This window comes from Euprymna scolopes, chromosome 22 (genome assembly GCF_053919585.1).
Source record: "Euprymna scolopes isolate OS-2025 chromosome 22, ASM5391958v1, whole genome shotgun sequence".
Lineage (NCBI taxonomy): Eukaryota > Metazoa > Mollusca > Cephalopoda > Sepiida > Sepiolidae > Euprymna > Euprymna scolopes.
In genome coordinates this window covers 78,866,645-78,880,791 of record NC_136503.1, presented here as the reverse complement: position 1 = coordinate 78,880,791, position 14,147 = coordinate 78,866,645, and the positions used below count along the sequence as shown (strand labels likewise).

General features: G+C 37.5%; 1 protein-coding gene across 2 annotated transcripts in view; it reads left to right on the top strand.

The window, feature by feature from the left end:
* The first annotated feature begins 5,067 nt into the window (after positions 1 to 5,067).
* Positions 5,068 to 14,147, top strand: part of LOC145243478 (clavesin-1-like) — a 173,038-nt gene continuing 163,958 nt past the window's right edge. Inside the window, exon 1 of one of the 2 annotated variants that reach the window (XM_080106416.1) lies at positions 5,068 to 5,506. The gene's annotated coding sequence lies outside the window, so the exon portion shown is untranslated. The remainder of the gene's footprint in view (positions 5,507 to 14,147) is intronic. The other variant, XM_080106417.1, reaches the window with a different exon arrangement.

Genomic DNA, 14,147 nt, shown 5'->3' with positions numbered 1-14,147 from the left:
TTCAAAACATTTCAATAATTTTTTTGACAATATAAAAATCATGAAAACATTATTTCTCCAATATTTTTTTTCAAAACATTTTTCCCCAATAAATTATTTTTTTTTTTAACATTTCAACAAAATATTTCTTTAAACACTGTAATAAATTATGTTTTAAACATTCTGCTAAAATAATTTTTTTACCTCTTAATAAATTATCATTGAAAACATTTCAATAAATTACTTTTTTTTAAATAAAACATTCTAATAAATTATTATCTTTTAAAAATTTCAATGAATTATTTTTTAAACATTCAAATAAATTATTTTTAAACGTATTAATTAAATCATATTTAAAGATTCAATTAAATTCTCTTTTTAAATATTCCAATATATTTTTTTAACATTCCAATAAATTATTATTTTTGAAATTTTTTTTTTTTTTTTACACAGTGATCACCACTTATCAAGGCCCGGAAGCCACTCAGGGATAAGGGTTATTGCAAGTACAGTACGTTAGTGTGGAGATTTGATGAAGTGTTTACTTAAGGGGGCGGGTCATTAGGAATTTGTTAACATTGGACTTGAAGACATCCAAGTTGTAGTCCGGTGGGAAGCAGGCAGACGGAACAGAGTTCCACAGGCGTGCAGTTCTAAGAAAGAAGCTTTGTTCATGGAATCCGCGTTTTGATTTAGGCACAGATATAGAGTGGGGGAAATTTTTCACAGTGGATTCAGCAAGACGGGTGTTTTTCGTGAAAGATTGGCGAGGGGGGACGAGAGATTGGAGTTTAGACGAGCACCTGCCATGGAAATAATGATAAAACAAGGATAGGCTCGCAACGTCTCTTCTGTAGGAGAGAGGTTGCAGGGTAGAGAAAAGGGCATCCCCCACTAAGCCACAAAGTCTATTTTGTACTCTGTCAAGGCAGGATAGGCTGTTTTTAGCAGCTCCTGCCTAGATATGGCAACAGTATTCCAACCTTGGACGTACTTGGCTTTTATATAGATAGAGAATTGCATCAGTAGTGAGATATCTTCTGGAGTGGTAGAAGGATCCCACCATCTTTCCAGCGACCTTGGCAACAGACTTGATGTACATGTTCCATTTCAGATCAGGAGTAAAGGTCAAACCCAGAAGCTTGTCAAAACACGCGGCCTCACCCATACGAGAGCCATCCATCACAATTGATGCCAGATGAGGATCAGAGCGTTGATGATGTAAGGATAGGAGTTTGGTTTTGGATGCATTAAAGGTAACCAGCCACATCTTCCCCCACTGAACCATGTGCTCGAGATCAGAGGAGAGAGAATCAGAGAGAACTTTGTCATTTACAGCCTTTGATGTGTTGCCGTAGACGGTCTTGTCATCAGCATAGATGTCAACGAATGATTTAAGTATGTGTTTAGGGAGGTCATTGATGTAGATCAGGAAGAGAGTTTGGTCCAGGATTGACCCCTGAGGGACTCCAGCATTTATATTGCAGGCCTCCGATTTTTGTCCAACTTCCACTACTCTTATGAGCCTATCGGAGAGAAATGATTTAATGATTGAGAAAACATTTCCAGTTATACCGTAGCTGGAAATCTTGTGAAGTAGACCCTTATGCCATACCTTGTCGAAGGCCTTTGATATATCAAGAGCAATTGCCCTAGAAAGGAAGCCTTTGTCAAGAGATTCACTAATTCTGTGGGATATAACCGTCAGCACATCTGCGGTAGATCTTGCAGAGCGGAAACCATATTGTGTCACTAAGAAGGTTATTCCTGCTGAGGTGATGACTATTTCTCTATTTAATATGGATTCCAGCAACTTACTCATAACACACAGGAAACTTATTGGTCTGTACTGAGAGGGAGATGACTTATCACCTGAATTCTTAAATACAGGGCAAACTGATGAGGTCTTCCAGGGAGTCGGAAAGCACTTCTCCTTAAGGCAGCGCTTAAATAGTTTCGTAAGTATGGGAACAAGTTCTGGTTGAAGCTTTTTTAACACTATAATTGGGATGCCATCAGGGCCAGTTGCTTTACTGGAATCTACGTTCTTGATTAGCTTGGCGACCTCATGCACGGATATTTGTATGTTACCTAGCTTGTTCTGTGTTATAGGAGGAAATATGGGGAGTTGATGGCCTTCGTCGCATAGGGTAGAATTAGCTGCAAAGTTCTTTGCAAATAGTTTGGCCTTGTATGACGTTGACGAGATGACCTCTGGTCCATTGATAATGGTTGGGATAGAACGCACACTTCTGTTCAGGATCCTATTTGTTATTTGCCAAAACTGGTGGGAACCAAGCCGCTGAGCAGCTATCTTGGATTTAACAGACTGGGCATATAGCTCTCTTGCATTTTTTATTACTCTTTTACAGTGGTTGCTGGCAGTCCTGAAAGCAGCTTTAGTCTCAGTGCATCTATTATGTTGGTAGCTATGGAAAAAGTGATTTCTGTGCGCGATAGCAGCAGCACATTCTGGTGAGAGCCATGGCTGGCTGTTGAGTTTTTGTTGGAATTTTTTAGATGGTATGAATTGGTCTATGCCTACAATTAACCATTCGGTCAGATCTGATACTATAGAGGACACTTCCTTTTTAAACATGGAGTGCAGAGGTAAATCAGATATGAATGTACGGAAGCTATCCCAGTCAGCCATAGAGTATCGGTATACAGTACGGTGGAGGGGTACGTCTGGTAGCTTGTTACATTTCGTTTTTATCTTAACTGATACGACGGAGTGGACAGAGGATCCTAGAGGAGAATGAACGGAACATGAACATAGCTCAGGGGAAGTTGAGAGAAAAAGGTCTAGGAGGCTTGCATATTGACCGGGTGTATCGGCCACACGGGTGGGTTCGCGAACAATCTGAGTGAGGTCATAAGCAATGGCAAAATCATGACAAAACCTCCCCTCATCATCTGTCTTATTTGAATGGGTTAGCCATTCCACGTTATGGACGTTGAAGTCACCACAGATGTGGATGTTAGCCGAGGGATGTGAAGACAGTATGTGGTCTATTTTCTCAGATATGCTCTTAAAGATAGTAACTCCGCTGTTGTGGGGCCTATAGAGGGCAAATATAAATGCAGTGGTGTTAGCAAGTGCAACCCTGAAGCACATATAGGGTAAATTAGGATCTTCTCTAGAGATATCCCTGCCACACGGGAAGCCATCCTTAATGTAGGCACATATTCCATGCCCATGGCGATCTTGGGTGTCAGATTTAGCTGTTAAATTAGAGTATCCGTTAATTATGAACTCATCTAGGAAAGTGGTCGGCCCTATTCCAGTTTAACTTAGAAATAATATGTTCGGTTTCGTCTCCTGTAATTGGGTTTCAACCTCTGGAAGGTTGGAACATAGACCCCTGATGTTGGAGAAGGAGACCTGGTAGTAGGGGTCTACTTTGGAAGATGGGGTTTTAGGTTTAATCCAGTTTTTATTCTGGAGATATTTCATGTTGAGGTTTTGGGATTTGTGGAATAGGTCGGCATACTTGATTAGAGCAGTACAGAGAGGGAAAGTAAGAGAGAAAAAGACAGGAAAATTTTTTAAATTTTTTTTTGTAGCACACGAAAAGGTAAAGCCGTAACAATTACCCACTAGTATAGCATCGAGAGGCCCCACTAGAGACTACTGCATGGTCCAGATCCACTCACCAAATGGCAATACAGCAGTCCCAGTACTTTGCGCCTGCTGATAGGACAGCCTCCTTAATGGTTAATCCAAGGTTCGGGTCCCTGACTATCAGGCGGATAACGTCAGCCCAGACAAAACGTTTACCTCCAGCACCCTTACTAGTGACATGGCCACAAGGACAGACAGAGACAGAAAAATTTCCGACATCTCAGACTACCGGTCACCAAGTACTACCGACCTTTAAGCAGCTTTTTCTTCACCCTTTGTCAGAAAAATCACTCATTGAATGAGGACTGAATGACAAAATAGGAGAAGCGAGAGTTATTGGAGCTGCCGATAACACATCCACTGTATTATCTACTCTCCATAAATATACCAACAAATCATTTTTGAAAACATTAGCTATAGTTTTCTAACTTTATCCTAAATGGCAGCCACTCAGAATTTGGATTAGTTGTAAAAATATTTTTTACTGCCTTAAAATGCTAGCATGTCTCATAAATGAGGGATCATTTTGCATAAAATTTATCTATGAAACTGATTTTCCACTCTAAATTCTAAAATAGTTGTTTTCTGTTTCGTTTTCTTTTTAATTTTCAAGGTATTCATGCTACGTAATCACCTAAAAAAATTGAATCTCATTTTGTTTTTTTTTCAGCAGATGATGTTAAATTACAAATGTATAAAAAAAAAACAAAAAAAACCCGGGTATATACGACGAATACGGACCAAGCTACAGTTTTCTCAAATAGGATTTTCAAATTAAATTCAGTTTTTACGGCGCCTTTCGTTCATTAAATTATGAGATGAAAGTACAAAACGACTTCCCCTCCCCATGTTAAAAATGGGTTTCTAAATAATAACGTTATTATTTGGGAACGTTCCATATTCTGGAGAAGTACCTAAATATTTTTCTCTTCATGGTTTTATTGGGGGATGGGGGTAAAATATAACATAACACTGTTGCAATAGACAATACACAAATCCAAATTAACCGAAACGAAATTGCTCCAGTCAAGAAAGTTTAAAACTACCCCATTTTATATGACGTCATGTGCAGTCACTAAGGCCTTTATGTAGTTTCGGTGGTCACGTCTGAACACAGCAGGCATAAATAAATGGTCCTTAAAAAGCAGGGAAAATAAATGAATAAAACGTTGTTGTTTTTTTTTTCTTGCGTTTTTTTTTTCTTACCTTTATACGCAAGATTGTAATCCCGTCCCCCCCCCTTTTTTTTTTTTTTTTTTTTTTTTTTTTTAAATTAATAAGTGATTGCTAACAAGTTGTGTTGCATGTTCAACGTCGTGGTCGTTGCCGCCGTGGTAGTATTTTGAAATGCTTGCAATGTTGCTGGTATTGAATGTGCCGCTGCTAATGTAGCTGTCGACGGAAAGGGGAGGGAGATAATATGAGGCAGGTGTTCTATGAAAGGAGGAGGGGGATAACGATGAGGGTAGGTGTGAGGTTAGGAGAAAGGTAGATCGAATCATCATCTTCACCGCTCCTACCCCGCCCCGCCCATCTACTCTCTCTCTCTCTCTCTCTCTCTCTCTCTCTCTCTTCGAGTAACGTCCGTAAAAAAAATGGAACGATTGTGGGAAAAGAGATTACCAGAAGAATCCTGTTGCTAAGATTAAAATGGAATCTCTAGAAAAAAATGAACCCCGCTTTTGCCTTTCGCTCCGTTCATTTTTCGGTGTGAAATAATACTAATCATAATCATAAATAATATTCATTATAAGCGTAGTAATAACCATCACACTAATGCTTTTGGTGAAAGATGGTCATGACGAGGACTACACCACATATATTACTAAAGCAAGCTTCCTTCTTCGTCTTCCACACGCGCGGATTAGATGTTGCTACTAAAGAGAAGACGGTGGAAGTCACGTAAGTATATTATTTACGTACGCAAGAGATTCGGCGCCGTTAGAATCAGGGAAACGGCTCAAAACGCAACAATGTTGTTCTTGTATGCATATTCCGTTTTTCTTCCATTTATAGCTAAAATAAATAAATAAAATAAATAAAAAACACGAACAAAAAACACGCTGTAAGATTTTATTTTTAAAGCGTGATTTCATATAAAATCCATCCATCCATACATATATACAAAAAATGTACATACATACAGACAGACAGACAGACACACGCGCATATATATATATATATATATATATATATATATATATATATATATATATATACACACACACACAAACAATGAATGGATATTGTATTTCATTATAATAATCATACTATCCCCTGTTGGGGTCCCTTTTTACAAATAATTTTTAAATCTTTAAAAAGACATTTTTTGTTTGTTGATTCTGATTTTGTATTTTTTTAAAGCGACGAAATATTAATTTGAATGTTTTGCAAAAGAGAAAAAAAGAAAAGGAAAAAAAACTATTAATATGTTTCGGATGTTTTTTTTTTTTTTTTTAGATAGGGATTGATTGTTTTTATTATTTGAATTATTCGGACTACTGTTCTCGTAACTGTTGCTATTTTGCAACGTTTCAGCCGATGTAATCGCCGACCTTCTCCAGGTGCAGCTTTTTTGAACTTGCAAATCTTCACGTCGGACTCGGCGGAAACCTGTGCGGAATTTTAGCCATTAGGTTAAAAAAAAAAATCCCAAAAGATGCGCCTGAAGAAGGTCGGAGGTTCAATCGGCTGAAATGTTATTAACAGAAAAACCAAGGTGAAAATAGCAATCTGAATAATATAACCAGTAACCACCTGGATCTTTTGGCTTGGAGCAATTTGTAGTACCTGCTCATTTTTTCTGGGTTCGGTCTGTGAAGGAGAAATCTTTATAGACTGAGGAGGCGGTGTTTTTTCAAACTATTTTTGTTCCAGTTCAGGGTGCCACTGTTTGGAGAGCTAGACTTTCTCCACGTCAAAAACAGACCTTGTGTTTAACTCCCCTCGTGGGGAGTTCTTTTTATTTTTTTTCGCCACTTTTGTCATTATTGAAAATTGGAAACGTCCGTTTGATGCGTATTATGAAAACAATAAATTCATATCGGCTCCAGATCCTCAATTCTCCCAGGCATCACCTCTCCTGTTTGAAGAAGGGTTGGATTATTGGTTATAGTTGAAGTGCTTTTCTTTTCTTAACATTCAAATAAATAATAACTTTTTTTTTTTTTTTTTTGCAAAGCTGGAGCTGGACTGCTCCTTAGGGAACGCTCCCCACCCCACTACCTTAACGTCCTTGTGTCACATCTTCTTCAATGGGAAACCAAGTAAACAAACAGTGAACTAACTCCCCTGTTTATCTATTTAATTGGTTATATTAAAACGGTCAGCTCCCAAAATGGTTGCTAAATTGTATCGATTGGTTCTTCTGTCTAATTTTTTTAAAACGGTGAAAGGGCAAATTAATACACCATATTAATTTGTTGTCCGATTTTTTTTTCAGTATTAATTGTTCTGATTTTTTTTTTTTTTTTAACGGATTGTTTTTTGAAAATACGATATTTTTTTACTACCTGACCCTCAGCGTAGTATAAACACCCCCAACCACCCCGTGTTAAGAACAGCTTTCGGATTAATAACCCCCCCAACCTCTCCTTGTTAAGAACGGCTTCCGGAATAACCCCCCCCCCTCCCAACATCGAAATCCGTTCGGGCGTTCTTAACATGGGGAGGTTGGAGTGTTTATAATACGCTGGGGCATGTCGTAAAAAATTTACCGTCGTTAAAAATCGCTAAAAAAATGATTTTCTATATTATATAAAAAGAAAAAACTACTTAATCAATTTATGTGATTATTGGAATATGACATTTTCATTCCGTGACGGGTACGTACGCCATTCCCTGCATTTTTTTTTTATTAGGTTGGATTCTGGACTTGCACGAATAATAAAATGAAAGTGTTTATTAAAATGTTGCCACCTGGTAAGGGTCAGTGGTATGGTAAGATTAAGAGAGGTAGATTTTGTTTTCTTAGAAACAAATAAGAAAATCAAATTGTTTAAAAATGGGGCAATAATAATGGCGTCTCTATTATTATATAAAGGAACATTGTCTGTGTGTGTGTGTGTGTGTGAGAATTCATTCCTTATGGACTCCAAAACGACTGGACCGATTAAAAAATTTTTTTTATAAATTTCAAACGAAGGTACTTGATGTGTCTGGGAGTGTTCTTACGTAGGTTTTTGTGTCGGAATGCATCTGATAAGCATTGAAAATCAAAAATCGACAATCGAAAAAATCCGATTAAAAAAGGAAATCCGATTACCAAAGTTAACACTTTTATACAACCGAACACCACAGTTGCATTTGAGAAGTTTTATCACCGCACAAGCAGAAAAGGCCAAGCCTAAACCCAACTGTAGATTTTTTTTATAAGACAGGGGTGCGTTCAAAATGAATGTTTATTTTTGAACCATGATACTCGACTTTTGTACGTTTAACTTTAATTTAAGTGATTATGTAAAAATAATTTCATAAAATCAACAGTCGGTTCTTTGATAAGACAGGGGCGCGTTCGAAACGAATGTTTTTATTTAGAGCACAATTAAACCATGATACTTGACTTTTGCATTTTCAAGCCATTATATAAACATAGTTTTATAAAATAAATAGTAGACTCTCTATGGTGAGGTGTAGACTACATTGTATTGTGGTTGTGGACTAAGTCAAGTCACTGCAGAGGGAGGCATTTGAAGCTTCCTCCTGGTGCACCCTGGTGGGTCCTCGACAAGAGCAGGTTATCAATCGATTTGATTAAATTATGGGCGATTTCGCCGACAATAAAAAATGTGTGAGGTTGGAACATTTCTTGATCCACATTCAATTCTGGACAATATTGGGTCTCCATGCTAGTCCAATATAGAATATTTCCAAAAAATAATTTAATCTGAAAAAAATTAAAAAACAAATTGACACTTAAAGAATAATAATAACTAGCGGGACCTGTGGAAATTCTACAGCGGACTCTTTCATATGTAATATTGATGTTGGCATTCTGTGGATATTCAGCAAATAAATGTAACTAAAAGCAACATTAGGTTCTCTTCTACCTACCTGGATATTTATTTTTTGGTTATAATTTATTTTAAAGTGTTTTTTTTTTTTTAGTTAAAAATAACGCTAGTGTAGTCTGTTGAGGTAGAACGAGAAACAAAATGGTGGTCCTATTGGATCCATAGTGGATAATCGCTAAAAAATACTGTTAGAAAATTATATATTTTTTTTGCACGATTAGTGACATTATTAGATGTGTTCCTGTTAGTATTTTGTATAATTTTCGATTTTTGAGCGATTATCGAAGCTCAGTTTTTTTTCGTTTTTTTTTTTTTTTGTTATGACTCGACAACCATTACACTATCTTTATTTTTAACTAAAAAAACCCCACTAAAATAAGTTAAAACACATACACAAAAAAAAAACAAAAAAAAAAAAAACTTATCCCGGAAGGTAGAGGAGTAACTTATCTTGCCTTTGGTAACATTTATTTGTTATATATTTTGTTTTTTGACTCCCTTTTGGCCTTATTAGCGCATTTTGATTTTAGGGTAAACTAGCCTAGGGTCCTAATGTACAATCATACCAATTTCTCACTGTAAACATAAGTCTTTTTTTTTTTTTTTTTTTTTTTCTTTCTGCCGTTTATCAGTTTGGGATGTCATTTTCTCTTCCCTGCAACCTCTTTCTGACATAAAGAGACGTTACGAGCCTTTCTCTGCTTTATCTTTATTTTAATGGAAAATGCTCGTCTGAGCTCCAATCTATGGTCCTCCCCACCTCGCCAAACATTCACGAGGAATATTCGTCTAGCTGAAAACACTATCAATAATTTCCCCCACTAAACGTAGATTCCATGAATAAAGCTTCTTTCTTAGAACTGTACACCTGTGGAACTCTCTTCCGTTTATCTGCTTTCCAGCTGACTACAATATGGTCGTCTTCAAGTTCAACGTAAACAAGTTCTTGATGAGCCGTTCCCCTTAAGTAATCCAATTTACTAAATTTACAGTACTAACGATTACTATATTGTCCCATTGACTACTGTACACTCTTTAACCCTTATCCTTGAGTGGCCTCTGGGCCTTGATAAGTGGTGACTTCTTTGTCAAAAAAAAATAGCAAATAAATATACAGTAAATAAATGTAATCAAAAGCAAGATAAGTTACTCTTCTACCTACCTGGATATTTTTTGTTTTAACTTAAAGTCTTTTTTTTTAGTTAAAAATAACGCTAGTGTAAAGGAAAAGCTGTTTTCTAGGTTGGCAGTATTTTTGCGCGAACAGTTGGCAGAGTTGGTGGAAATTTTCTGTTTCTATGTCTATCCTTGTAGCCATGTCACTAGTAAGGGTGCTGGAGGTAAACGTTTTGTCTGGGCTGACGTTATCCGCCTGATAGTCAGGGACCCGAACCTTGGATTAACCACTAAGGAGGCTGTCCTATCAGCAGGTGCAAAGTACTGGGGCTGCTGTATTGCCATTTGGTGAATGGAATCTGGACCATGCAGTAGCTTCTGGTGGGGCCTCTCGATGCCATACTAGTGGGTAATTGTTACGGCTTTACCTTATCATGTGCAACAAAAAAAAAAAAAAAAAAAAAAAGAAAATTCTTCGTTTCTTTTTCTCTCTTAGTTTCCCCTCTCTGTCCTGCTCTAAGTAAATCTGTCGACCTAGTCCACAAATTCCAAAATTTCATCATGACAAGTTTCAAGAAAAAATACACGATTAAACCCGGTTCTCCAACTTCCAACGTAGACCCCTACTACCATGTCTCCTTCTCCAACATCAAAGGTTGAAACCCAATTACAGGAGACTAAACCAGACCTTTTATTTTTAAGTGAAACTGGCATTGGACAGGCTATTTCTCTAGATGAGTTTGCAATTACAGGATACTCTAACTTAACTTCTAAATCTGACCCCCAAGATCGCCATGGGCATGGAATATGTGCCTATATTAAAGATAGCTTTCCATGTGGGAGGGACATCTCCAAGGAAGATCCTAACTTACCCTATATGTGCTTCCGGGTTGCTTTAGCTCACACTACTGCATTTATATTTACTCTCTATCGCCCCCACAACAGCGGAGTTACTATCTTTCAAAGCATATCTGAGAAAATTGACCAAGTCCTTTCTACTTATCCTTCAGCTAACATTCACGTATGTGGAGACTTCAATGTTCACAACGTCGAATGGTTGACCCACTCAAACAAGACCGATGATGAGGGGAGGTTCTGTCATGATTTCTCCATTGCCTATGACCTCACTCAGATTGTTCAGGAACCTACCCGTGTGCCCGATAATGACGGCCAGTATGCGAGCCTACTAGACCTTTTTCTCACAACTTGCCCTGAACTATGTTCAGTTTCTGTTCTGTCGCCTCTTGGATCTTCCGACCACTCTGTTGTATCAATTAAGATAAAAATGAAATATAATAAGTCCCCAGACGTACCTCTTCATCGTACAGTATATCGATACACTAAGGCTGACTGGGATAGCTTCCGTACATTTATATCTGATCTACCTCTGCATTCCATGTTTAAAAAGGATGTGTCCTCTATAGTATTAGACCTAACTGAATGGTTAATTGTAGGTATTGACCATTTCATACCCTCTAAAAAGTTTCAGCAAAAACCTAACAGCCAGCCATGGTTCTCTCCAGAATGTGCTGCTGCCATTGCGCACAGAAATCACTTTTTCCACTGCTTCAAACGTAATAGATATATGGAAACTAAAGCCGTTTTCAGGACTGCCAGCAACCATTGTAAGAAAGTAATAAGGAACGCAAGAGAGTTGTATGCTCAATCTGTTAAGTCCAAAGTAGCTGAGCAGCGGCTTGGTTCCCACCAGTTTTGGCAAATAGCAAACAGAATCCTGAACAGAAGCGTGTGCTCCATCCCAACTATTATCAATGGACCTGAGGTAATCTCGTCAGCATCAGACAAAGCCAAACTCTTTGTCAAGAACTTTGCAGCTAATTCTACCCTTTGCGACCAAGACCGCCAACCCCCAATATTTCCTCCTGTATCAGAAAACACGCTATGTGATATACGTATATCTGTACGTGATGTTGCGAAGCTAATCAAAAACCTTGATTCGAGTAAAGCAACTGGCCCTGATGGTATTCCAATTATAGTACTCAAAAAACTTCAACCTGAACTAGCGCCCATACTTACAAAACTGTTTAAACGTTGTCTTAAGGAGAATAGTTTCCCATCTCCCTGGAAAATCTCATCAGTATGCCCTGTATGTAAGAATTCAGGTGATCGCTCATCCCCCTCTCAGTACAGGCCAATAAGTCTCCTGTGCGTCATGAGTAAGTTGCTAGAATCTGTGTTAAATACAGAAGTAATCAACCATCTCAACAAAAATAACCTTCTTAGTGACACTCAATATGGTTTCCGTTCTGCTAGATCTACAGCAGATGTCCTTACAGTTATATCGCATAGGATTAGCAAATCTCTCGACGGTGGCAATCTTTCTAGGGCAATTGCTCTTGACATATCTAAAGCCTTTGATAGGGTATGGCATAAAGGTTTACTTCATAAGATCGCTAGCTATGGTATAGCTGGAAAAGTCTTCTCAATTATTAAATCATTTCTTTCTGATAGGTTCATAAGAATAGTAGTTGAGGGGCAAAAATCAGAAGCTCACAGTATTAATGCCGGTGTCCCTCAGGGATCCATCCTGGGCCCAACTCTTTTCCTGATCTACATTAATGATCTTCCAAATCATATCCTTACATCATTTGGAGACATTTATGCTGACGACACTACCATTTATGGTACCACATCTAAGACAGTAAACGACCAAGTTCTCTCCAATTCTCTCTCCTCTGATCTTGAGCACGTAATACAATGGGGAAAGGAGTGGCTGATTACTTTTAATGCATCTAAAACCAAGCTTCTCTCTTTACATCATCAACATTCTAATCCACATATGTCATCAATTGAAATGAATGGCTCTCGTCTTCAGGAGGCCTCAAGTTTTGACAAGCTTCTTGGCTTGACCATTACTCCTGATCTTAAATGGAACACGTATATCAAATCTGTTGCCAAGGCCGCTGGAAAAATGGTGGGATCTTTCTATCGATCCAGTAGATATCTCACTGCTGATGCTATTCTCTATCTATATAAGAGCCAGGTACGTCCAAGGATGGAATACTGTTGCCACATCTGGGCAGGAGCTGCTAGAAAGGACTTGTCCTGCCTTGATAGAGTTCAAAATAGACTTCGTAGCCTCGTAGGAGATGTCCTTTTCTCCTCCTTGCAACCTCTATCTCACAGAAGAGATGTTGCGAGTTTGTCTCTGATGTATCGTTATTTTCATGGAAAGTGTTCAACTGAGCTTCAATCTATGGTCCCCCCTCGCCAAACTTTCACAAGAAACACTCGTCTAGCTGTAAACACTATCAATAATTTCCCCCACTCTTTATCTGTGCCTAAACCTAAACGTAGATTCCATGAACAAAGCTTCTTTCTTAGAACTGCACGCCTGTGGAATTGTCTTCCGTTTTCCTGCTTTCCGGCTAACTACAATATGGTTGTGTTCAAGTCTAAAGTAAATAAGTTCTTGATGGGCCGTTCCATATAGGTTATTAAATTTGCCAAATTTTCATTACTAATGATTACTATATTGACCAATTTCTACTGTACACTCTTTAACCCTTATCCTTGAGTGGCCTCTGGGCCTTGATAATGTGGTGATGCCTTTGTAAAAAAAAAAAAAAAAGCCTGTCGAGTTAAAATGGAATACAAAATGGTGGTCCTATTAGAATGGAACCCCGATAATCGCCCCAAAATACTTGTAGAACATTATATTTTTTGCACGATTAGTGACATTATTAGAGGTGTTTCTGTAAGTATTTTGTTTAATTTTCGATTTTGTAGCCATTATCAAGGCTTAATTTTTTTTTTTTGTTCTAACTCGACAGCCTACCTTTCTTTTTTTTTTTTTTAACTAAATAACACTAAAATAAGTTAAAACACAAAAAAAATTATCCTGGTAGATTAAGGAGTAACTTATCTTGTCTTTGGTAACATTTATTTGTTATATATTTTGTTTTTGACACCTTTTTGGCCTTGTTAGCGCATTTTGATTTTAGGATGAGCTAACTTAGGGTCCTAATGTACAATCATACCAATTTCTCACAGTAACATCATTTTTTTTTTAAATTTCTGCCGTTGTTTATCATGAAATTATTTATTTTATTTCTGCGTTGAAATTATTTATAAAAAAAAACAAACATTTAGTCTACTATTCTCGCATTTATCATTAACAATAAGTAAATATTATATTTTAGAGTCAGTTCTAAGTGACAACAGTCTATTTGAAGGTTCAATTCTCATTATAGGCGATGCAAACTTGTATATAATAATGAATTAAAATGGACAGAAATGGTTATCGTGGATGAAAAAGATAAAGGCACGGTCAGGGAACAAAATATATATTTACAAATATCCACGCTTGTATAAAAGTCACTTTGAGTGCGTGTGTGTGTGTGTGAGTTCCTTCCTCATAGTCATATGTTTCCAAAACGACTGAGCCTACCGTT